A 22,485-nucleotide genomic window follows, 5' to 3' on the forward strand; every position below is an offset into this window, starting at 1 on the left:
AAGCCTGTGGCAAAGCCAGGTCTAAAGGATCCAATGGCTCGAGTCCCAGTCCAGTGCCCTAACTAGAGCTAGGTGAATTTTTTTGCACTAATAGTTTATTCACCAAAAAATGAATAGTTAACCCGAATCTATCAGTAGTTTTGGCCATTTGGGCGGGGGCGGGGGGAGGATCGATTCACAAAACAGCAGGAGGAGCTGCCCTCCTAACTTTTTGTCAAGTGGTTAGAACACTCAACTGGGCACATGGGTTCAAATCCCACCTCTGCCTGTTGTGGATCAGGGATTTGAACTTGGGTCTTCTAGCTCCTAAGAACATCCTGGCTATGGGGTATTCTGAGGCTCTTCCACTTTGCATGCAATACTTGAATAGTTGTTGGGCCAGAAAGAGAGAATGACTCAATAGGTTGGTGGTTAGGGTACTCACCGAAGGCAGAGGGGGAAACCCAAGTTCACCTCCCTGCTCCAATGACTATTCAAGTATTTATACAAATGGAACAGCTTCAACAGGTGAGGCAGAGGGTTCTGCCACAGACTACCCCACAGCCCAGTGCTTAGAACACACACTTGACAGGTGAGACACACCTATTCAAATCCCTACTCCACATGGAGCAGAGGGGGAATTGAGCCCAGCTCTCCCCCACCCCAGCTGAGTGCTCTGACCACTGGGCTAAAAGTTATCAGGGGGATGGAGTCCACCACTGCCTCCTCTGGCCATGTTGTGAATCCAGCCCTTAAAGAGTGCCCAGCAACAAAAATGTTTACAGTTGAACAAAACGTTTTGTTTGACCCCCAAACTGACTGTTGATTCGCTGAAAATCTCTGAATTTTTAAGATTCCATTTGACTCAAACCTAATTATTTTTCTTTGCAATTTTTTGCAACTGCTGGTGAACCAGGAAAAAAAATAATCGGATTTTTACCCAGCTTTAGTCCTAACAACCCCAATTTACAACAGGTATCATCCCTGTTGTACAGAGGAGGAGACAGAGGCACAACGAGGTTAAGTGACTTGCTTGTTCAGCTCTTAATTTTTCCTCAGACTGCAAAGGAAAGCCACTTAAATGTATTTTCTGTACAGGAAAAGTTGCTTGCCTGGAAAGTTAACGTGTTGCCGCTTTTCTCTCACACGGCACTACGTTCCCTCTGACGTCACGGAAATGATCTCACAGAATACCTCGCCTGGCTCTGCTCAAATCAGAGATAGAATGAATCAGCAAGTTTCAAAGCATGAGCCCATGTTTTCACATCACGAATGGGGGTGATGGTGGCATTAAGCAATGGTTGCAGATGCTTCTTGCTACTCTCCAGCCCTCACCCCCCAACACCACAAAATGCAGCAGCTAGGTCTGAGGAGTTGCACAGACAGGTATGTCTACACGAGAGCCGTTACCGTGGCACAGCCAGGTTCTGCAGCTGTGCTGCTGGGCCACCGTCGCGTAGACACTTCCCTACATTGATAGAAGCGGTTTCCCCATCAACGCAGGTTATCCATTGCTCTGAGGCGTGGCAGCTAGGTTAACTGAAGAGTCCTTCTGTTGACTTATAGTGTCTACACTGCGGGTTAGGTCAGCCTATGATGCTCAAGGCACAAATTTTTTCACAATGACATAGCGAGGTCAACGTAAGTTTTAGGTGTAGACCGGGCCTAACCTGTTAACCTGCAGGTATGGGATAGCTTCTGGTGATGTATTCATGCTCCCTGTGCTGCAGGGGCGTTGTTCCAGGGAAATTCAGGTGCGGGGATTAGGGACAAAGTTGTGTCAACATATAGATAGTTGTATATGATTATATCTTGCAAAATCTGGGGGGAGCAAAAAGTGGAAGACATAATGGAGTATATAGACCTGTGAAAAGTCTGGGGGAGCAAATGAAGTTGGGGGGAACCACTCCCCACCATCAGCCTAGTAAATGATAGCCCAGTGGTACTGTAATCCCAATGTAGTTCATGGAAAACTGGTTTGAAAAAAAGTGGGGCCTTTTTTTTCGTTAAGTATTAAAAGTACTTAGTGAAAATTAAAAAAAAAAAAACATTCAGCCAGCACTATAAGTCTATCAAAAAAGCACCAACACTTCCTGTAAAAATTGTTGAAGTTTCAAATATTCAAAAAAAAAAAAAATTCAGGTCGGCTTTAAGTGCATGTTCCACTTTTATCGAGAATAAACACTAGGAGTTTTCCAATAATTTAGTCGACAGGAAGAACAAAGGTATATCAAATATCCCGTTATGTGAAAATACTGTATCCACTTGTAGGGGGGCTGCAGAATACTCAGTACAATTCTGACAGTAATATTGACGATGCAGCCATCTCAGTACTTACTGATGTTAATGGTGGAACAGAGTCGTGTTTTTTCTAGGTTACGATCCGCCACAGAGGCCGGGAAGACATGTAATAATACTTGTGTAAGTAGGGTCTGAATGAGTCCTCCCCTGACAGCAAGCTGGGAGGGGGAGAGACTTCAGGCGCAAACTGTATTTCCATGAACGCATCTACTCTGGGTAGGTATCCAGCAGACCGAAGCTGTGTTGCTCGAAAGTGACCAGCTTTGGTTGGTACTGGGTTACAAAACACGGTAGTACTGAATTCCGGGGTAATGAAATGTTGTTATCCATACTTTTATCTTTACTGAATGAGTAAAGGGCAGAACTGTGCTGAGCCTGTCCTGATTGAGGGGTCACCCTCAGCTGAAAGAAACTTGCAATGCCAGACCCTTGTGACAATAAGAGTAGGTGTGTTCACGTAAATACAGTTTGTTCCTGAAGTCTCTCTCCGTCCCAGCTAGCTGTCAGGGGAGAACTCATTCAGACCCTGCTTACACTTGAAATGGAAGAAGTTTGGTATGCTGTGTCCTGTCATGTGGTCATCTCTGTAGTTAGGCGGCCACGTGCAGGTTAAAGACAAGGGCGGTGAACAGAAACTTTGGACTCTGAAGAGGTACAACAGACATCTGTGGAGACATTCACGCTGCCTGCCCCCTGGCTCCAAATAACCACATCTGTTGGCCTTATCCGTCAGCTCAGCCCTTCAGAGGGGACACAGATGTCAGAGCACAGCACCAGGCCAGAGTTCGCAAGCCAGCGAGGAGAGGACGTCGGCAGGACACACTCCGGTGTGCCATTTGCTGCGTTTGTGCCCATTGACCAGACTCCTGAGATTTATGAAAAGTAAATTAAATTTCTCTTATCTTCTTGCCTGCTGGAAGAGCGAGCGAGCGAGCGAGATCACATGAGAGGCTCTCCAAGGTCCTGGGGGAAGAGACTCAGACCCGATGCCAGATTTTAACATTTAGGTTTCTCCTGCAGCGCATTAACGTTTAATTTAAAAGCCTTAGCCCAAAAGCTGCTCAAGATGCAAAGCTTTAGGGGGCCTCTCAGAGGTGGCCGAGTGCCAGAATGATTCTTTGTCTATCCTCTATTCCTCCCGGGCCCCTCCCCCATACTCTCCCCTTGCCGGGTCCTCACCATTGGGTCTAAAAGGCTGGCACATAGGCTGCTCCCATTTTTTGCAGTATTATACATTCATTCAGAGACAGAGCATAGGCCAGTATAGTGCACAATACTGCACTTGTAAAACTGCAACATCAGCACTCCTTTTGCAACGCAAATTTTCTCCAGTCCATTCAAATGACATTTCATAATGCTGCATTGAGCAATTCCTCTCCTGTAACTACCTAAATGCAGTTTAATCACTCTATACATTCAGACAGATACAATTGGTTTCATTGGGCTGTTTTGAAATTTAACATAAAGACCCCAAAGTTGACTTTTTAACTAAACTTTACATTATACACGGTGGTTTATTTAAGCAACCTGGGCAGTTCCGACTGGCTCGGAGCAGGGGTGCTGGAACAATGTTTACAGTGGGGGTGCTGATGATGGAAACCATGTATCTGGTGTTTGTTATGACTACTTCAAGCCAGGGATGTGGCGGCACCCCTAGTCCTAACACCACTGGCTGGGAGGAGCTGATGCCTGGAGGTCCATCCCAAGGCCAGTAACCCTAGCATGGCTGGTTAATTATTAAGAATTTTCTTGCACCTCATTCATTATTGGTATTATTGTTTAATGCTGAAAATGAGTACATAACCCACACTTTGCTCCTCTCCCCTCCTTCCCGTTAGTGGCCAAGGTACTTAAATATATCCATCTGCTGCTTCTGGCTACAAGGCATAGAGCTGGAGTCACAAAAGGACATGGGCTCCTAATTGCTTCTTTAACCACCTAAATCCAACATGTAGGTGTCAGTGACATTCTCAAGACTACGCCTTAGTTACCATTTAACCCCGTAGGTGCCTGAAGTTTCTTAGGCATCTATGTTTCCAATGCATCCGATGAAGTGAGCTGTAGCTCACGAAAGCTTATGCTCAAATAAATTTGTTAGTCTCTAAGGTGCCACAAGTACTCCTTTTCTTTTTGTGAATACAGACTAACACGGCTGCTACTCTGAAACCTATGTTTCCACTGGTAGTCATGTATCTAGCCACAGCATGATTCTCAAACCAGGTATTTCCTTCCCCTCCACCAGCCCAGTCTCACCTGTGGGACCCAATCTGGTTGGTGTACTCCGAGCATGCTTGCTAGGTCAGACCCTGCACAAAAGACAGCAGGGAATTTTTGTGGCTGGCTGTGTGTGTGCACTGAGCAGGGACCTGATGGTGACTTTTGTACATCCCACGTGAGGGCCCTAACCACTGGAGTAAAGAGTCACTTTCTGTCAGTCTCTCTGGGGCCCAATGAGTAATTATTTTTATACAAGGTGGAACAGCTCCAAACAGGAGAGACTGAGATAACTCCATCCGAGAATGCCCAATAGGCTGGCGATTAAGACGTTCAGCTGGGATGTGGGACACCTGAGTTCTTCCCTGTTCCAGATCAGGCAGAGCAGTGATTTGAAAACAGGTCTCCCACATCCCAGGTAAATGCCCTGTCCACTGGGCTACTGGCTATAATTGGGGGTCTCTCTTTCTCTCATTTTTCATGAGAAAGGGCTAGCCAGGCTTAGTCACCTATCTCTGGGAGGGGGTTCTCCTCTGGCCCAGATTCACTCTGGTTGGCGTAGGTAATCCACCTCCCCAAGAGGCAGTAGCTAGGTCGATGGAAGAATTCTTCAGCTGACCTAATGCTGTCTGCTCGGGGATGTAGGTCGGCTTAACTATGCCACTCAGGGGTACGGATTTTAGTGACTTTTGGAATCCTCTTTGAAAAGCTATTTCTCATTAAAGTACAAAGACTCAAAAACTAACCGGAAAACTAAAAAAGTACTTAAAATGTTTTAAGTACAATCGGAAGCAGGAAGCCTGCCAAACAATCAGTGGGGCCATTGGACGATAGAAGTGCTAAAGGAGCAGTGAAGATGAGGCCATTGTGGAGAAACTAAATGAATTCTTTGCATTGGCCTTCACTGCAGAGGATGTGAGAGAGATTCCCATGCCGGACCCATTCTTTTTAGGTGACACATCTGAGGAACCGTCCCAGATTGAGATGTCTACAGAGCAAGTTTTGGAACAAATTGATAAATTAAACAGTAATAAGTTACCAGAACCAGATGGTATTCACCCAAGAGTTCTGAAAGAACTCAAATGTGACATTGCTATGAAGTGCCGTATGAGACCTTTCATTTAAATCAGCTTCTATATCAGATGGCTGGAGGATAGCTAATGTGACACCAAGTTTTTTAAAAGGCTCCAGAGGTGATCCTGGCAATTACAAGCTGGTAAGCCTAACTTTAACATCAGACAAATTGGTTGAAATTAAAGTAAAGAACAGAAGTATTAGATGCATAGATGAACACAATTTTGGATGAAGTGTCAACATGGTTTTTGTAAAGGGAAATCATGCCTCACCAGACTATTAGAATTCTTTGAGGGGGTCAAACAGGTGGACAAGGGTAATCCAGTTGATACAGTGTTCTTGGACTTCGAGAGAGCCTTTGACAAGGTCTGTCACCAAAGGCTTTTAGGCAAAGTAAGTAGTCATGGGATAAGATGGAAGGTCCTCTCATGAATCAGTAACTGGTTAAAAACCAGAAAACAAAGTGTAGGTCTAAATGGTCAGTTTTCAGAATGGAGAGAGGTAAATCGTGGTGTCTCCCAGGGATCTGTACTGGGATGAGTTCTGTTCAACATATTCATAAATGATCTGGAAAAAGGGGTAAACAGTGAGGTGGCAAAATTGGCAGATGATGCAAAATTCCTCAAGATAGTTACGTCCAAAGCTGACTGTGAAGCATTACAAAGGGATGTCACAAAAGGAAGTGAGTCATGAGAAGATTGCGAAGAGCATAAATCATAGAAGGGAGGGCATGTGGGAAGAAACAGAGAGAGCAGCCTGTTACTGCATGCATGTGTGGTGAATATTTGGTTCTGGCAGATTTTCCCCTCTGCCTGCCTCTGTGTTCTGGGGTGGGGGAGGTCTGTGCATCTTCCTAGAGAGGAAGCGCTATGGAATCTATTCATTCATTTTCACATTTGAACAAAAATTCTTCCATATAACCGAGGCAGGGAAGCAATACAAACTGCTAATGAAGTCCATAATGCAAATAATAATAAAGGTGAATCCAAAGGAGGAGATTACAAAAGGAACAAATAGCAGTGAGGCCCCCCGACTCATAGACTTTAAGGTCATTATGATCGTCTAGTCTGACCTCCTGCACAATGCAGGCCACAGAATCTCACCCACCCACTCTGGTAAGAAACCCCTAACCTATGTCTGAGCTATTGAAGTCCTCAAATCATGGTTTAAGGACTTCAAGGTGCAGAGAATCCTCCAGCAAGTGACCCATGCTCCACGCTGCAGAGGAAGGCGAAAAAACCCCAGGGCCTCTGCCAATCTGCCCTGGAGGAAAATTCCTTCCCGACCCCAAATATGGCAATCAGCTAAACCCTGAGCATGTGGGCAAGACTCATCAGCCAGACATCCAGGAAAGAATTCTCTGTAGTAACTCAGATCCCACCCCATCTAAGATCCCATCACAAGTCATTGGGCATATTTACCGCTAATAGTAAAAGATCAATTAATTGCCAACATTAGGCTATCCCATTATACCGTCCCCTCCATAAACATATCAAGCTTAGTCTTGAAGCCAGATATGTCTTTTGCCCCCACTGCTTCCCTTGGAAGGCTGTTCCAGAACTTCACTCCTCTGATGATTAGAAACCTTCGTTTAAGTTCAAGTCTAAACTTCCTGATGGCCAATTTATATCCATTTGTTCTTGTGTCCACATTGATACTGAGCTTAAATAATTCCTCTCCCTCCCTGGTATTTATCCCTCTGATATATTTATAGAGAGCGGTCATATCTCCCCTCAGCCTTCTTTTGGTTAGGCTAAACAAGCCTGTAAAAGCCAATGGGAATTTGGTGCCTAGATGCCATTCGGGTCTTTGAAGATCTCCCGCAAATGGTGATTATGAGCTGAAATAGCCTGATCTCTTCTCTAGAAATGTAGTAGCAGAGGTGTTTCTTTTCCACCAGTTTGTGAAAACGATTTTCCCTTTTTTCACTCCTCTGCTGGATTAAAATATCAAGCCCACTTGTAGCACGCGCCAAAGTGGCAAATTTCTCCAAGTCTCCTTTGTTGCTTTTGATTTATGGTTGAGACACTGGCAATAGCAACTGCGTGCTAAATTAACTGTCTGGATTTCTTCATTGCTTTGCTGGTGGTACAGATGAAAATGGATTGGACAAGGGCTTTTCCTTTGTGTAGTGTATATATCACTTCATGTATTCTGTCTTTAGCCTGATGATTCATGCTTGATGACAGTGCTCTGCTGCTAAATGAGGCTATTACCATCTGCTTTGAAACACAGAACCTCACATGAATTTATAAGCATTTTGGAAACATAAGTTCAGCGAGGACTTGGTGAATTTGTAAATCAATCCGTGTTCAGAGAATGTCTTTTCCCCTCAGCCCTCCAGGAGACCTCCTAGCTTCCAGGTGAATCACAAGCCTTCTGAAACCTACTTACACGCTGCAATATCTCAGCCACAATGCATGAAAAATAGGTCCCACAGCGTGGCACAAAAGAGCTGCATGCTCCGTTATGTCAGAAGGCTGCCTGAGCCTGTGAAAGAACAGAAGGCTGCAGTGCAAAGGGGCACGTTCAGTCTGGATGAGAGAAGCAGAAAAACAAACAAATCTTAACAGGATTTAAAGCAAAAATACAGATCTACCAATGCAGCAGATTTACTCCTTGTCTAGCTCTATTTATCTAATTCATTCCAATGTGGATTCAAATGGGATCTGTAAGCAGTGCAGCCAGTGGGCACTGATGCCCTGTCACATGATAGGAGTATTAACCTCTGGAACTTGGACTCAGATCACATAACCGGGCCAAGAAATAAAGCAATTTCTTGGCAGAACTCTTGTGTGTCTAACCTTATTACAATACAGGCAGTCTAATGATAGCTCCAAGGGTCCTACTGGTGTCTCAAACTAGACCTTTGTTATTGTAAAATAATTGTTTCCTTATAAAAAAATGAAACTTCAAGTATAATTCAGTACATTGCATTCTAAACCTCAATATGCCAAAATACACAACTTTTAGGAAGGGCTGTGGTCAGATATGCATCCAAACCAAATCCCTAGAGTAGTTTTTAATCTGAATCCAGATATGGGTTCAAACGTTGCATATTGTTGCATACACATGTAACAGTGCAATTGTTACGATCTTATTCTCTCTCAGGGCCGGATATTCACTTGAGGTAAATCAACATAGCTCTATGAAAGTCCATATAGCCGTGCTGATTTATGCCCATCAAGTATCTGTCCCTAGGAATCTGCTGTTTGCAGGATGACCTGCAGTTTGTAAGGCAGAGCTGACACAGCATATTTCAGAGGGAGTTACATGCTGCTCTCTCAGGGAGTCTTTACTTTTGTCTCTGTTCTGTTGTCTCCCCATAATTGAAACACGACATGCTGGACAAACCTCAATAAAGTGAGTTCAACTTTATTGAATTAAGTTTAGAATCTTTGAAGTTCATTGCATAAAAATTGCAAAATCACAGTAGTAGATATATTGAGTTCTTCAGCAGGAAGACAAGATTAATGCACTCTCTGGAAGGCATTAGGAACCTCAAAGGGCTCTTTTAGAACAATACAAGTGAAATGGATTTCCTACTAAGTACCTTAAGGAAAGGAGAATGCAAATTCTCCAAAGCCAACTTTTTAAAGATACACCCTGGGGAGAGACACTGATTATATACTCATTACCTGCTACTGGAAACTCCAAATCAAAAGACCCCAAAACTGTATGAAGGGTGGACTAAACTTGTCATGAGTGTGCTTGTTCTGAGCTGAAGTGGGGATGAATTTGTATCCTCAAGGAATCACATCGGGAGGGCATTTCAAGGACTGCTCCTGCCAGAATCTCTGTTTTATTGTTTGTAATATGATTTTTCTGTCGTGCTTTTTACATTAGAATATAGTAAGCTTGCTTAGAAAGCCTTGTGTGGTACTTCTGTCTGTTGACAAATCACTTTCTTATCAGTCTCCGAAGGGAAAGCAATCAAGTGTCTTCAGGCAACCTGCCTGTGTTAGGAATGACACAGTGAAAGCAGGGAACTGCACAGGCTGGGAATGCCCTGGTCAGAAGGGAGAGGAATGTGGGTTGCCACCCAGGAGAGGCAATGGCTGGGGAGCTGGAAGCCTGAGAGTGAGTGCCCTTGCTGAAGTACTGAAGGGAAACAGTTCCCCATAATCAATTTTTTTTTTTAATTCAGACTGAAGGTAGCCAGCTGCTTTTTGTGTATGCTAACTGGAATACCTCTGCAGTGGATGAGCTGTATCAGAACCCCAGATCCAAATACCCCTGAATCTTGAGGGTGTTTGTCTGAAATCCAGATCAAGATCCAAACTTTGCAGAGCCAGCCCTTTTCCAGTAGTGATAACTGAAGCACAAACCTGAAGTTCTCACTGAGATGAGCCTTGTATTGACATTAGGAAGAGTTTTGCCAGAGTAAGCTTTAATATTTCACAAAAAATATAGAACCCGGTTCTCTAATGCTTTTCACCTTGAGCAGTCACTTACTCCTGACACACTAACATTCTAATTCACTCTCAGCCCAGGATGTTGGCTGGGACATCAGCTGGCCCCAGGAACCATTTCTAAAAGCCTGGGACCATCCTGGTCAAACTGGGACTGTTGGCACCTCTGTAAATCTTTTAGAGGTGTGAGCTGAGACACGTATTAAGATTGTTCTCGCTTTGTCTCCCCCTCCAGCGCTGCACAGCACAATAATTAACTGTACAGTCTAAAATCAATCAGCATTTGCAGCCAGCACTATGTTGCTTGCTTTATCCCCAGTCTGTCAGTAACCATTCTTTGGAAAGCAGCTGGAAACAGCTATCAGTGGGCTCAAATGCATGTACTCTGTGCAGTAACAAGTAATCGTCTAAGGAAATTGAAATGCCATTCACATGGCTCATTCTCTCTCTTCCTCCCTCGGACATGCCTCCAGGAAGGAAACATGGTGTTCTGCACTTTGCAGGTCATGCAGTATGCTGCTCCTGGCAGCAACCTTCCTGTTTACACAGACCACAGAAAAATTGTTCATTTTCTTCTCCATTTTCAACCAAGATGAGATGACAAAGTTTGTCACCTCCGTGACGTCTGATTGTTTATGCCACAGTGCCCATCATGTTCTGCTGAGTGGTCCTCAGGTTCCTGTTTTGCATGTGTGTTGATCATTTAGTAAATATCGGATTGTTTCCAGCATTGGACATGCTGTCACCAGTCCTTTCAGAGAGTGGGGTTGCTCTTATGCTGATTTATAGCGAGCATTTAAGAAGTGCACATGAAATATGAGCAAGTAGCTAGATTTAACATGAAATATTTTTCTCCACAAATTGAAAGACAAGCCACATGCCAAGATTTGTTATCAAATGTAAATGGTAGCAAAAACGAACTGGAGTGATTATCATTCCAGCGTTGGTTAGCCCTGTTTTTAAACTTATGGTTTAGCGCCGCTGTTTTCTTCATCTGATTGAAATAAGAGTCCAAACTGAATCCTCAAATTAAACACCCCAATGTATTTTATTGGCAGATGAGAGGAGGGCTGGGAGGGACAGTCTCAGATCTGAACCTACCGCTGTGGCTTTGGTTCTGGATCAGATGCAGAACAAGAAAGGGCCTACTTTCCCAGTTCTTGTTTGCACATGGCTGGCATCTTGTGAAAACAGCCATTACTGGGAGATTTCCACTATTTGAAGTGATGGAAATCTCACAAGGTCAGGAAAGTTTGTGAGATTTCTGCCATTTGGGGCAGACAGCTCACAGGAGCGGATCACAATATTTTGGCACTCCAGAATCCAAGCTCATACCTTAGCCCTGATTTTGCCCGAACCCAAATCCCATCTGTCACTGAAACCCAGTGCCACTGTGGCCAATCTCTGAGTGTGATGAGGTTTAATAAAATGCATTGATGATTTCACTTACTTCCACATGAGACGCAATGGGCCCATCCTGCAAACACCTGTTGAATGCCCATTTCTCCCATGGAGCACCTCTCATGATTTGGACTGGTAATATCTTCCAGTTCCATAGCCCCTTCTATCCTAGGATGGGAAAGTGCTTTTCAAACATCATCACAGCATCTCCCTCTTACCGATTAGGAAAGAGAAGCAAAGTAAATGTAAGCAACTTGCCCAGAAACCTACCCAACGAAAGAACCCCTCTCAACTTCCTGCCCTGCTATGCTTCCGCTGATAGCAGAAGAAACAATGGCACATTAATTTCTGTACTGGATGTATCCATGTGGAAATGGGGCCCAAGCAAGAACAGTGCAGATGATGTAGTCAGGTTTCCCAGAATGGCATCATCTTTGTTTTCACTTTCCTGCAATACAGCAGATCCGGGCAATTCACACAACCACTGGAGTCATTTCCAGGACTGATTTCTCTGCAAGTCCTGGTGGGTTTGTATTAATCACAAATAGCACTCTGTTAGCAGACAGTAAAGAATCAAATTTCAAGATGGTAAGCAAGCATTACTTCTTGCTTACCGTCAGTGGTGCACTGTAATATTGCTGAGGGTATAGTTTGCTGCAACAGCACTGATAGGAGGATGGACCATTAAGGGGAGATAATTCCACATAGAACAGAGCAGCCAGAAGTCCCAGCTGTGCCTCTGTCTTCTATAAGATGATCTATATTACTGCAATCGGCTTATTAACCACACTGCTATGACCGAATGGGCCAGAAATAAACATGCAGCATGAATCAGAGATTTTTAGCACTTCAAATGCTTAATATCAAATATATCATAAATTCCATGTGGCTTACACTCAATTTCTTCTGAAAGCAGTTGTTAAAAACAATGCCCTACAGAATCAGTGTTTTTACACCATGGGGAAATTTTTTAAACTGGCATCTGAAATACACAAGACTCTCTTGCGGTCCCAAATTGGGTAGTTAGTTGCACAGTTAACCAATGATTTGCATTCCCAGCTTCCGAGGCGATGTTTGAAAATTCACCCTTAGCAGGGTCAAATCCTTCAGTCCTTGTACATTGAAAATTCTCATGGATTTCAAGGTAGGTAAATGCACGACTGGGCCCTCTGCAAATCACTTTCATATATATTTCCAGTATGATGTCATCCAGAGTTTCCGACTTTTAAAAGATACTATTCGTACTGCTAAGACACAGTACACTACTCCTAATTCATTATTTAATAGAACAGTTGGCTTAATGTGCAGTGACTTGCCCGATGATCTTGCAAATTCCTTCTGAAACAAAAGGTTGTTAAACCTGCCTAAGAATGGCTAGTTCTGTGGTTCTCCTCTGGTTAAAAGGCAGGGCCTTCCACATGCCTGGAGCCAGAGAGGCAAAGAGTCCGCATGTCTCCTGCAATCCCTACCCTCCAACAACTGTCTCCTCAGGCCTATGAGGGTAGGAGCTCATCTGTGGCGCCAGAAACTCAGTAAGGTACATGGAGTCAGGTCCACTAAGGGACTTCAAACCATAATCTCAGACTCAGTCTGTGTCCCTACAAAGACATACTGGGAAGCCGACCATCTGCACCAAGCACTGGGCTGCTTCTTTCCGGCCTACTTATGGGAGACAGACTAGCTTTCTGGTAATCAGAGGATGAGGCATTGCAGCAGCCCAAGGTTCCAGCCACACTATGGAAAGTTACTCCTCAATGGTGCTTAGTTACAACCAAGATGGACCACACTTTTAAAACTTGGCTTTGTCATCCCCAATCGTGCAGGGTATTTAAGAAGGTACTTTAAGCTCACAAGTAGTCCCATTGACTTCAATGTTAGTAGCTCTACCCAGGTGCTTAGATACTTTGCTGAATTGGGGTCTTAGTGAAGACAGGATTGAACGGAGCGTTTTGTCGTGTAAACGGGACCTAACTGATGTCACAAAGGCACATGTCACAGTAATCAGATCAGCATGCGACAGACCTAGCTACAGCATGGAATCCTCATTCAGAGCGTAAAGCCCGTTCTCGTATGAAAGCCTTTCAAAGTGATATCAAAGACCTGTTTTAATGGGATGCGCTCTTGAAAATACGATTGCGCAGATAAGTGAACAGTGTGTACTGTGTCACTACTGGAGTTTTCAGAAAGAATATTTGAAACCGATGATGGAAATATAGCCACTAGATACTGATTAAAGACTCCAATCCTGTTTTCAGTGAAAGTCTCCCATTGCCTTCAAAGAAGGGTACTGCACTGAGTCCACAGCCCTCAGATCCTTGCACAGACAAAGCCACTGTTGGAGTTACTCCAGGGACTGGGCCCAACACTAAGTTACTAGCCCCACTGCCTGCAGCCTTTCCCTTTCCCTGGAGGTCTCTCCCAGCTACTAACCCGCCACAATTCTGCTTCTTTTGGGAGGTGTGTCTGGGCACGACAATGGCCGCGCATTGAGCCATGAATAGGATTCAGGTCCTCAAACTCCTCAGGCAGGCCAGGTTCCTGCTACCTCAGAAGCCATCTCAACAGCTATTTTCATCAGGAAGAGAGAAATTGTCCCGCACAGAAGCATGAGACTTCTGAGCAGAGAAGAGGCGGAGCTTTCTTGGAGACGAGCCCACAGCATTGGAATGGACTTCTACCAAACCTCACCCGTTCAGGACAAAATATAAAGCGCAGCTCTTAGCCACACATTTCACACCGTGCTTTAAGAGCTTTACTTTCCTGCATGCCCTCTCCAGCAGCAGAGGAAGAGCACAAGGCCAGAAGTAAATCAGCTTTGATTAAGCCACTCAGTTACATAATAGCTAGAGAAAAATTCAAGGTGAGGTGCTCAGACACTACAGCAATGAGCACTGCAGCAGGAACCAGGCTCTCTCTTTAACAGACATACCACATCTGGACACTAATAACAAGGGCTCCCCACTTCCTAGGGTGTTGTGTTTGGCTTAGGCTCTTAAAAGAGAAAAGCAAAAGCATTAGGCCAACAACAAATCTCGCCTACCGATGGACCACTGGCCCAGCTACTGCTTTGACCATCCTTAACAGCACAGCACAGGAAAAGAAACCAACCATCCCGACGTCAGAGTAGGCTCATCCCATCCTGCTCACTGGGTTGAAAGCCTTGGGTGGACTCCCTTGCCAGTCTTGGAGCTCCTATGGCCTCAGCCAGCCACTGTCAGCAGGTTATATAGATACTTCAAAGGTAGGCTAACAAGAACCACCTACCAAACTAAGCTAATTGTGTTTAACTTCTGCTGGTCCTGAAAAAATCCCTGAAGTAAAAGCAGGGGAAGCAGGGTTTCTTACCCAGGGCCAATTTGGGGCATGGTGCTGTCAACCAACACATCCCCTCACAATCAGTATAAATTACTAAAAAGATTGGGCTAGATAGACCTCTAAGATCACAGCCCAAGGTTGGATACACCTGTCCTCATTTGAGCCTTGTCTTTAATCGGTATAATGATAGTATAATCTTTCACCACACTGTTCTCCAGAGCCCCAGGCCAGGGCTGTGATCCTGAATTCCCCCCTTATGACTTTAGCAGGAGCAGGATTTCAATTAAGGTTGCTTATCTTTGCAATTCAGTGCATGCGTAGCACCTGTGTGGGAGGTCTGTTGGTTTGTTTATCATCTTTGCGCTTGGAGACATGTTATTTCCTTGAGCATTTAAAGAAGTGGAAATAGCGTTGAAAAGGCAGTTAGCCAGATGAACTCTTGAGAGTGGGTTTTGTTTTGATGACTGCAAACATGAAAAGAAACTTTCCCTAGTCTGCATGCCAACTCTGCTCTTGTGACAGAAGCACTGAATTATTTAAAGAAATCAGATGACTGCTACTCAATAACCCTATTAGACGCTCTTTTGTGCGTGATACCTTATTCACATAAAGGGAAGAACAGCTCCCATACATGAGCATCAGCACATTCACAAGCGGGGGTGAGCTTCACAATGCGCTGACCAATCGTTCTTGCAATTCTTGGTGCCCCAAGTTACAAACAGCCTTCTCTGATCACAACAACAGCCTCTTTAAGAGCCAACAAGTTGGTGGTTAGTCTGGCATGCAGCCGTCCTTGTCACATGCAAGTGGGGAGAAAGCTGCAGCTTTTTCAGGGAACTCAGCAAACCAAGAAACAAAGGAGAATGTTTGTAAGGCAGGGAAAGAAAAAGCCAGGCCAGGGAATAGCACATTATTAATGGCATACTGAAATGGCAAAAAGTTGCTAGCAAAAGGTCTCCTCTTAGCATCCCAGTGTAACGCATTGCAGTGAGTTACTTGTCATGCTGGGGTTCCCGTATACAGAATGTGCCTTCGTGCTGAGAATGAAGTAGGTTTCGGGGCTGGCGCACAGGACTTGGAGGCAGAAGATCTGGGTTGTTATTATTTGTATTACTTAGCAGTGCCTAGAGGCTCCAACTGAGAACAAGCCCCCCATGTATTAAACACTGTCCAAATACACAGGAGGAGAAAGCCTCTACCCCCAAGAGCTTACCATCTAAGCAGACTAAAAGTGTTATCCCCATTTTATGGATGGAAATAGAGAGGCTAAGGCCCAGATATACAAAGGTATTTAGGCTTCTAACGCCTATTGAAATCAGAGGAAGTTAAGAGCCTAAATATATTTGTAGATTTCAGCCTTAGTCTCTCTGTTCTCATGGGTAAAATGCGGATAATACTTCCTAAGTGACTTGCCAAAGTCACACAGGAAGCCTGTAGCAAAGCCAGGAATCAAACTTACATCCCCTGAGTCCCAGCCCACTGCCTGACTTCCAAAACTATCCTTCTAGTCACAGATTTGTCCAAGACTTCCCATGTGAACTGGGACTGTCACTTGACTTCTCTCTGCCTCAGTTTCTTCATGTGTAGAATGGAGCTAATCCCCAGCCTCAAGGAGATGGCATGACGACTGATAGTTGTAAAGTGTGTGGAGAGTTTTGCTATATATAACATGCTATTAAATAACATCTGATGGGATGTAGTTCATGAATAGATCTAATGCAATTACAGGATTCATTTCATTCAGGAAATTTGGCTTGGTCACTGCTCAGGGTCAGACTCCTAATCTCACTCAGTTTCACTTTGTTTTATTTTTCTCAACACAGCCTTACATATTAAAATCCAAACATTCTCTTCCTTTACACCTGCTGTATCCAGTCCTTTTCAGAGATCAACCAGAACTGCTAGGCACCAACGTCCTGCAGGAGATTGGAGAGTGACATCAGACAAGGCCTCCTTTGGTTCCTGGGGCCGGGCAGTGTCATGGAAGTAACATCGTGCATATTAGCTGCATTGGCAAGGTTGCTTAAGAGTTCCATGGAGGTCTCCAGCCCCCAGGAAAGGATCTAGGTTCTTCGGAAGGGACTGACTGCTGTTCTCCAGGAGAAAACAATACTGTGGCTGGACAAATTATGAAATGGTATCCCTACGATGAAGGTTCCCAGGGAAAGCCCAGCCACTTGGCCAGACTGACTCAGGCTAATTTATGCTAGTTAGTGCCTTGGCTGGTAGCAGCCCCCTTAACCTTTGCCCCGGGGCAGAGGATGAAATAGAGCTAGAGGGACCAAAAGATAAATATTTAAAAGCCTGTACGTGACAGCCAGAGTTAAATTATTAGGGCAAAACAGAGTAATCATGCTGTGTGCAGGGGAATTCTCTGCAACAAGGAACAGAACTTCCCTCTCTCCCCGCAAGGAAACAGCAGCCAGGACTGCAGCATCAAGGGTGCACCAGATTCTGTTACTGCAGCCAACCCCAATGCTGGCTCTTCCAGCCCCACAAAACCCAGCTTTGCAGCACGCCAGAGCTGCAAATTCATTTTTGCTTGGGCTCTCCACATCCTACTTCCCCACAGCGTGCACTACAAAACAGCTGTCTGTTTGGTTCTAGAGGTGAGGAGGGAGGGGTTTGCTTCTCAGTCTACCCATGCTGGCATGAGAAGCAGCAAAAGGTCAGGGATAGCTAAGGTAGGAAAGGACTCTCTATTTAATCTCTCTACTGTTTACAGTGCCCTTCATGGTAGGCACTTTAGAGAGCCTTGCAACATCAATCGGTTCCTTGAGTGCTGATCTTATCCAGCAGAGCAAGAAATTTCATCCAAATGGAGTAGAAAATGCAAAGGGAGAAGGTCACGCCGGAGCTTCATCCCAGCATTCACCCAGTAGCATTAGAAAGGCAGGCAGTGACAAAGGGCAGAAGCAAAGTGCAGGTACTCAAGATAAGGTCGTGCTTCTGTACCAGATAGGACGGGCTACAGAGCTTGCTTATACACACCAGATGTGTTCATCATAAGATCTTTGAACGCAGCCAGCCATAACTCAAGAAGGTATTTTACACACAGTGCCACCTAGTGGCTGAATGGTACAATACAGTTTAGCATTCCATTGCTTCCATAAGGAGGTGAAGGATGATAAAGGCTGCAACTTTGTCATGGAAGCCATGAGACTTTTCAGGACTTCTCCAGTGGCCGGTGTGGCTGACCCCAGGGCCACCTGAGCAACTCAGGCAGCCCCTGGGCCAGCTGCATCGGCCGCTGCTGGAGCAGTCTTGGGTCACCACACCCTCCCCCCCCAGCAGCAGGTGTTTGGGTGTGGGAGGGAGCTCAGGGCTGGGGCGTGGGAGGGGGTGAGGACTCTGGGTGCCACTTACCTCGGCGGCGGGTGGGCTCCACAGAAGTGGCGACATTCTCCTCCCTCAGCTCCGAGGCAGAGGCCGCACACAGCCTCCGCCTGCAGGCACTGCCCCTTCAGCTCCCATTGGCAGCAGTTCCTGGCCAATGGGAGCTGCAGAGCAGGTACTTGGGGTGGAGGCCACGTACAGAGCTGCCTAGCCGTGCCTCCGCCTAGGAGCAGGGGGAAGGGGATATCGCTGCTTCTTGGGAGGTGTGGAACCAAGTAGGGAGCCTGCCAGCCCTGCCACCCTCCTCCCCCCAGCACCAGTGGGGGTCCCGGACCGCGCGCTGCTGCCCCCCCTCATCCCAGCACCAACGCGGGTCCCAGGCCACCCCCCTCAGCACCTGCGGCACCCCTGGGCTGGCCCCCAGTAAGATTTAGTCAGGGGTATATAGTACAAGTCATGGACAGGTCACAGGCTGTGAATTTACTGCCTGTGACCTGTCCATGAGTTTTGCTATGAAGGTGGCAGGACAAAGCCTTAGCTCAGCCCACCTGACAGGGCCTTGTTACACCTGAACACATTGCCACTCACAGGAGCAGGGTAGGGGCACCAGCCTTCCCCCTCTAACAGGGCCTCAACACCATACTAAATTATCTTCATGGCTGGTGTATAATCCTCCCTAGAGGGCTGCACAGCAGAATAGGAAGTGCCACCCTTGGGCCTTACAGTTGGTGGCTGTGATGCAGAAGTAGGGGAGAATTCTCAGCACCCCACCAGCAATCCAGTAGGGGAAGTATATATAGAAAAACTGTATGAAGAACAACGTGAGAGGGTTTAAGAAATAGGGACAAGCAAAGAAAGTTAATATGAGCATGGGATTACTCCCACCCATTACCACTAATGGATAACCTGTTTCTTTACTGGAAGATTTCAAACCAGTAGTAATACCCAGAAACAGCAGAGCAAGTTTAAGGCACAAGACTAGCTTAAGTCAGACCAACACTGCTATTTTAAACACATCATGTTTAAACACAATACCTGTCTAAGGGGAAGCAGCGTGCATTTGCTAAGTGACAGAAGACTCACTGCCATGATCAGCTGGTTGCAGAGAATTTTCCCCATCCTGTATTATTCCCAGGTTACCTGAGTGAAGTTTAATTTGCCTTGAGGCGAATCTCCCAGCACACTTTATTCATCTTCTGCACCAGGTATGCTAGGTGGGGGTAGGCCTCCTCAGCCACCTCTGGTATGCCAGCTCATTGCCTAGAAGACATTTGAGTCTTACTGTAAATCATCTCCTGAAATATCATTGGTGTCGTTTTCTGTCACTCCCATGAGAGTTATCTGTCCTGGCGTCATGATGAAGTTAACTAGCACATACTGCGTGTGCTCTTATCATAAGCCTTTTTTTTTTTTTTTTTTTTAAAAAAAAAGAACTTATGAGAACCCCTAGTCCCTGCACATGCTCTTCCCATCCCTTCAGCAAAAGCACCCTTAACTACAGCCAGCTGCTGTCAGCATAACTGGATTTTGCTTGGGCCAGAAGGGAAAGCACAGAGCTCCCTCTGCAGAGCAAACAGCAAATCAGCAGTTTGTAGATGGCCGACAAGAGGAGCTGAAGTGATCACCATTTCCCTGCAATGGGACACATTGCCCTCCCCACCACGCCTGAGAGTCACAAAATGGCTAGGGGCTGGGGAAATTCAGACTAACAGCAATGGTCTAAACTTCAGAATCTTGCAGCCTGTGCTAATGAACCTCCTCGAGTCCTCTAAAGAGGAGGAGGAAGGCTGGCCCCAGGCTTACATACAGATTTGGAAGTCAGAAGACAGAGGTTCTTTTCCAACCTCTGCAGCAGACCTCCTGGGTGACCTTGAGCAAGTCTCTTAGGATTGTCAGTTTCCATTAACTGTAATGGGACATGTACAGGCTCAGCACATCTGGAAAAAAGCAGGCAATTGCCATCCATGCCTGTTTCCTTATGTGTAACATGGGAATACACACACATTTATCTCCCACAGAGGTAATGAGTTGATTCACCATTTGTAAATAAATAGGGTGACCATATTCCCCTATGCTGAATACAAGACACCTGGTAAAATTACTCGTGTTCAAGTGAGTTCAATGGCAATCAGAATTATGCAGTACAAACGTTCAAATTAACATCAGGTTGACTGAGCCTCTAAAAAATACTGTTTAGCTGGATTATTTTTATTTACCTTCTTATCTGCAAGGCTTTAGGGTTCACACAGGGAGAGGTCACACACACACACTCCTGTACACCTCTCTCACACAGGGGGAAGAGGCTGACCAACCCCACCCTCCCTGCCTGGCACTCTTCATCCTCCATGCTGGACCCCCAGGACAGAACCATCTCTCCTAGTACCTGGTGCTACATCTTCCCAAGGCAACACATGGGGAGCACACAGGGGCACATGCCCCCCCCCCCGCACAGATTTCTGCCAGGGTTCACACCACAATGCATCCACAGCCTTTTGGCAGCGTGCAGGAGGGAAGGGATGCAAGCTGCTTCCAGCCGCAGGGGAGTGGGAGGGATGACCTGGCCCGTGTCTTTGCAGAGCTCATCTCTTCCCTCCTCCCCTCCCTGGCTTATCCTTTCCTCCATGCACAGTGTCGAAAGGCAGCTAACACCTCCAGCCTGCTGCTGGCCAGTGACATAACTCTGCAGCCTCCTGTCCCCCAGCTACAGTGAAGGCAGGAAGGGGTTAAGCCCTAAGGATGCATTGGGCACCATGGCCCAGGGAACCTGACTGCATGGGCTTCAGTGAACTAGGCCAGAGAGGTGGCTCAGCAGGAGAGGGTGCTCTGAGGACAGAGCAGCCCCGTGCTCCATGGGGGAAGGACCCAGGGTGGGTGGGGGAAGACAGGTGAAGAAGGTGCTAAAGCCCCCGCCCTGGGGGCTGCTGTGGAGCCTGCAGGGTTGGGGCATGATCAGGCTGGAAATCGCTTCACTCCAGAGCTCGGCTGAGGGGCAGAGAGGCTGCCCCATGCCAGCGCTGTGCCAGGCTTTGGCACATGCAGGCCTCGGCTCCTCCTAGCCTGTGCCTTGGGCCGGCGGGTCTTGGGCTTTCCTGGGGCACCAGCCCAGCCCCAGGCAGCGGGGGAAGGAAGGAGCCTGCCGGCCAGGCTGTTGGTGAGCTGAGCGCTCCGCGCAGGGGCTGGTTCTCTGCACAACTCTGAGAGCAGGACACGCCCCACCTAGGGGGGTAGGGAGGAGCAGCGGAGCTGGAGGGGGGCAAAGCAGGGAAGAGGATAGCGAGAGGGGGAAGCACATAAAGGGCACATAGGTGGGCAGCAGAGGCGACGCAGAGCTGGCCTCTGCCTGCACTCCCCCATCACTGCAGCTCACAGCCAGAACCAGGCTGGGGCCCTGCTGCCTGAGAGCTGACAGGCAGCGGGGGGCTATGTGAGGGGGCAGCAGGGGGAGGGGGCAGCCCTGCCTGCTGCAGCTTTGCCCCACCACCAGCCTTGCACCCCAACCCCCTTGTCAACCAACCAATGGACCCCACCACTCATGGCTGGTGGGCAAGTGACTGGCAAGCTGGGTACTCACCAGTAGTGAGGGGGTGGGGGCAGGGGGGAAGACAGAAAATCTGCAACAATTTGTGTTTTAAGAAAAAAAAGTCAGGACACCTGCAGGAGGGCTTAAATAGGGGACTGTTCCTTTAAAAACAGGACCTTGTCACCCTATAAATACTTCACATAGAAGATAGTCTGCAAATGCAATGTTAGTTAATGGGCAGGTATAGTCTACACTTATTGCCAAACCACAGGCAATATCCAATAACGAATTCAGAATGGGATGAACGCCAGGGTGGGGAGGAAGCAACTAGAACTGCTCAGTCCACCTTGTTGGGCAGGAGCTCTCGTGTTAGCACAAAGTAACTTGAACTAGCCTTTTACACCAAAGGAATGCAGTCACCTTGCACCAAAGACACCACTCAGCCAACTTACCAGACAGAGCGGATTAGGCCACCTCCATTTTTGGATGAGGCTTTCATATCACACTCCTATAAGCGTCATGTCAGAAAACCTCAGACACTCTTCCCGAGAGTCACCTGTGGTATTTCACCCCAGTTCAAGTGTTTGTGAACACACAATCCTGACTGATTAAAAGTGGGCAGGCAGCATGTCTGTGCACTGCATTAGTACCTAGGAGAGTCCGTCACAGACCACCATGGAACGATACCAGGATATATGGTTGCCACCTGAAAGAATAAAATAGTTGAAGTAAAGTGCAACAGTAGCTGTAACATTACGTTGAGTGGTATCCCAGCATGGGTGCTCCTTTCCCAGGGCTGGCCTCAATGTCCAAACAAAGAGATGGTCCTTGTTTCAGAGGTAGGATCTTTGTGATGGGATGCTGATCGTTAACCATCCTTTCCCTCCTCCTTGAAAGGAAGGAGATTGAAGTGCATTTCCAAGTTATTAGGCA

The sequence above is a fragment of the Lepidochelys olivacea genome, assembly GCF_965140295.1.
Source record: "Lepidochelys olivacea isolate rLepOli2 genome assembly, chromosome: 3".
Classification (NCBI taxonomy): Eukaryota; Metazoa; Chordata; order Testudines; family Cheloniidae; genus Lepidochelys; species Lepidochelys olivacea.